General features: G+C 39.5%; 1 non-coding gene across 1 annotated transcript; it reads left to right on the forward strand.

The window, feature by feature from the left end:
- Positions 1–3,345: 3,345 nt before the first annotated feature.
- On the forward strand, positions 3,346–3,451 carry LOC122044730. The gene has a single exon (XR_006129745.1). It is a non-coding gene; the product is annotated as a small nucleolar RNA R71 (small nucleolar RNA).
- Positions 3,452–4,539: the final 1,088 nt, after the last annotated feature.

Here is a 4,539-nt window from a genome sequence, read left to right on the forward strand (position 1 = left end):
TCCAACCCATCAACATCAAGATTTAAATTATAAGCTATTCGGGTAATCAAACCACCAAAAACAATCGATCCCGATGATGCCCTAGCCGATCTCAATAAGGTTTGAACAAAATGAAAACCAGAGTCAAATTCAACCTTATAAAGCATAGCCCATAAAGCATAAAGCTCTATCTTTTTAACCACCCCATCACTCTCTCCCCAACCAAAAATAGTTTTACTCATGACTCTATGTAGATATCTAAAGATGGGGTTTTGCATATGGGAGGCCTTAGCTCTTGAAGGCTCATAAGGTTGATCTAACCCAGTTATTGCATTCCAAAAATGATTCCAATTAAACCTTGGATCAAACCTACGAGGGCTACCGGTGGTTATTCCAAAACAAGAATTAAAGTCACTAAATGCCCATAGAAATTCTTGATTCATTAATCTAAAAGAGATTTTTCCAGAATAATCATCTTCATTAGTAAAATGGACATCCAATGAACTTAAAAATTCCAAAATAAGACGAGGATATGTAGGTAAATGTGTGTACATAATATCACTCCAATCCAAAAACCCAATCATCAAATCTACATCTTCCCAAATTCCAAGCATATCAAGAACAGTTGAGTCCATATATCTAGTACACACTATCTTTCTATTGACAAGAATTGCAAATCTAGTTACTTGATCATCATTTCTAAACACAATATTGAATTCATTGTCATTACCTTCGTTGCGTGAAGTCCTTTTGCCTTTGCCCTTCACTGGTTGTTTTCCTTTGTCCCTTGATGTCTCCTTCTCTTTGTCTCCACTAGATCCACCCCCTCCTTTGCGAAGTCTCTTCAAAATATTGGACATCTTGATGAGTTTAGATAGGGGAAGAATTATCTAGAGTTGTGGAACTCAAAGAACAAAACTTCAAAGAACAAAAGATCTTAGGTTAAGAGAACAAAAAGTCCAAGTCTTAGAGAGGAGGAGAATCGGATCTAAGATATCTTGAGAGATTAGAGAGGGGTTTTTAAGAAATTGGGAGAGAAATATATGTTTTGGAGAGTCGGGGGTGTGCGGAACACGGCCAAGATCTGGCCGTGTGAGGTAGGAAGAAGACTTTCATAGTTCTCCTACACTGGCCGTGTAGATCTACACGACCTCCCCATCTTTCCTCTCGGGATTCTTTGCACGGGCCGTGTAGATCCACACGACCCCCCCTCTTCCTCCTCTGGATTCCTCGAACGGCCGTGTCTGGGACACGACCTCTCCATCCTTCCTCTCGGGATTCTTTACACGGCCGTGTTTTAGACACGGCCTAGATCCTTTTCTCCTCGGAAGATGCTACACGGCCGTGTCTGGATGACACGGCCTAAGCACTTCCCTTCTCTGCAACTTTTGCCTGGCCGTGTATAGCACACGGCCGAGCTCCGTTTTGCACCTAACCTGAAAACAAAAATCAAAAGAATGCATCAAACTAAAAGAGATTTAGATGCAGATCAAAACTAACTAAAAGAACCCTTGAGTTGCCTCCCAAGAAGCGCTTGTTTAAGGTCTTTAGCTCGACCAAACTTTATCATTCGCTTCTTTTTCTCGCCCTTGGAGGACAGATATACTTTTCGTTTTTGTTGGGAGATCTTCTCCCAACATCCTCCACCTCATTGTCTTCTTCATTTGGTGGCCTTCCATGAGGATGGAAATTCCATTCCTCAAGTTTATAAATGCTTGACCTGCTACAAGCATTTAAAAGAGACGAGACATGGTTAGAGATATTAGATAAATCATATTCCAACTTTTCCTTACCAATTACCAAAGAAAGCTTATGATTTTTGACATCAATTATAGCTCCAGCTGTAGCAAGGAAAGGTCTTCCTAATATGATAGGAATCCTAGGGTCCTCTTCCATGTCCAACACGACAAAATCTGTGGGAATAACATTCCCATCCACCTCTACTGGCACATCTTCTATAATACCCAAAGGGTACCTGCAGGAATGATCGGCAAGTTGAAGTGCCATAGTAGTAAGTTTAATGTTTTTGAGACCTAATTTATTACAAATTGAGTAAGGAATGAGGCTAACACTCGCCCCCAAGTCACAGAAAGCTTTTTCAAAAAATTCTTTTCCTATGTTGCAAGGGATATAAAAACTCCCTGGGTCCTTCAGTTTTGGAGAAGTGTTCTTCTCAAAAATAGCACTACATTCCTCACTAAGCGCAATGGTCTCGACCTCTCCTCTTCTTCTCTTGTTTGACATGAGATCCTTCAGGAATTTGGCAAATCTAGGCATTTGCAGAATAGCATCGATAAGAGGTACCTCTACACAAATTTCCTTAACTTTTTCTAGAAACTTGCCAAATTCTTCATCTTTCTTGAGCATTGTAAGTCTTTGAGGAAAAGGGACAGCTTTGCTCTGATGGTTCAGTGGAAGAGTTTCTTCAACCTCAATGGTACTCTCCTCATTAGCTTGAATCTGATTTGATATAGGAGGAGAGAGCTCTTCTTCTTTTTGTATCCCTTTTGAAGCAGTCACTTGGGAGTCTCCCAAGGTCCGTCCGCTCCTAAGCTCAATCCTATTGCAATGCTCCATAGGATTCACATCAGGTTTTCCTGGAAGTTGTCCTGGTGCTCTGGATGATGAGGAAGCTAGTTGGGCAATTTGACTATCCTGGATCTTTTGATGCTTTTCAGAATTATCCATTCTCTGGATGAGCTTTGCTATATCTTGCTTCATTTCATTCTGACCTGAGATAATTTCTTCAAGCATCTTTTCAACATTTGACTTTGGTAAGCCTTGAGAAGATAGATGTTGAAAATTTTGTTGCCCAGCTTGAAAATTTGGTCTTGCCCCCATGGATGGTCCTTGATCTTGATTGTTTCTGTAAGAAAAATTTGGATGACTCTTCCATCCAGGGTTATAAGTATTTGAGTATGGGTTGTTCTGCCTTTGATTGTAACTCATGATTGCATCACATTGTTCAAGTTGATTGATTTGTGCAGTGATAGCTCCCAATGGACATGAGTCATTTGAATGCTCTGAACTCCCACATACTTCACAAGATGTACTAATAGCATTGACCATTTAGCACTAGTCCCCATATTCTCAAATTTCTTTGTAAGAGCATCCAATTTTGCAGACAAAAGAGTGACTGCGTCTACATCAAACTTCCCTGATGCTTTAATTGTTGGGTTTACAGAGGAATAGCCTCCACTTCTTTCATTTGCCCATTGATGATGATTTTGTGCTACACTTTCAATGATTTCTTCAGCTTCATCTAAGCTTTTGTTCATAAGTGCCCCTCCAGCAGCTGAATCAAGGGACACTTTGGTATAATAATTGATACCATTATAAAAAGTATGTAACACTAACCATCTTTCCAACCCATGATGTGGGCATTGTCTGAGCATACTATTATATCTATCCCATGCTTCAAAAAGAGATTCTGAGTCAGTTTGCTTGAAGCTTGCAATTAAATTCCTCATATGAGCTGTTTTGCTTGGTGGATAGAACTTATCAAGAAACTGTTGCTCACACTGCTCCCAAGTGGTGATGCTATTAGGGGCCAAAGAATTCAGCCATTGCTTTGCCCTATCTCTTAGAGAAAACCCAAATAACAATAATCTAACTGCATCTGAAGGAACTCCATTCATTTTCATGGTACCACATATTTCATAAAAGACCTCTAAGTGTTGATTAGGGTCCTCATGAGGTCCTCCACCGAATTGGTTCTGCTGCACCATAGATATGATTGCGGGTTTGATCTCAAAGTTATTAGCTTCCACTGAAGGTCTTGAAATACTAGATCGAAAACCTCTCGCATAGGGTGCTGCATAATTCTTAAGTGGTCTATTCGCCATGTTCAAATGTTCCTGTTCTTCAATTTGCCTTTGCAGAATTCTTCTTTTATGGAAAGTTCTATCAATCTCAGGGTCAAAAGGAAAGAATTCCCCTGCAAAGTTAGATCTTCGCATACACAAGAGCAGGATAGCAGATGGCAATTCGACACAAAAAGAAAAATAGAAGGATAAAAAATGCAGAATTGAATTTGTACAAAAAGAATTAACAAGAAGTGAAAGTTATACAAGAAAGTAAAAACAGAAATCTACTGATCAGTTACAACTATGCAATATGAAAGGAAAACAAATGTTATGTTTAGTCTAACTCAATTGATAATTCCTAATGTTATAGCGCAGTCCCCGGCAACGGCGCCAAAAACTTGTTACGCTCCGCAAGTGTACGGAAATGTCGCAAGTAATATAAAAGATTATCGTATCCACAGGGACTGGAATAAACACTAGAAATGTCTCAATGCGAATTAGCTAAACAACTATCCAATCGTTTCAAAAGCAAAGTAAAGGTAAACAAATCTAATCTTAAAGATCAACAAACAAGAGTCTAGTGTTTTGGGTTATGATAAAGGGAGATTCTAGGAGTTTCGGTTTCTTTGTAAGATTTCTTGAATGTAAATGGTTCACCAATTCTTATCCCTCAATTGCCAAACATGTAGAAAGTTGCCGGTTCTCTCTTGCAATAGACAACCGGCTAAGGACCGAGAAATGTATCTAAGTAGGA

Source organism: Zingiber officinale, chromosome 2A (assembly GCF_018446385.1).
Source record: "Zingiber officinale cultivar Zhangliang chromosome 2A, Zo_v1.1, whole genome shotgun sequence".
NCBI classification, from domain to species: Eukaryota; Viridiplantae; Streptophyta; class Magnoliopsida; order Zingiberales; family Zingiberaceae; genus Zingiber; species Zingiber officinale.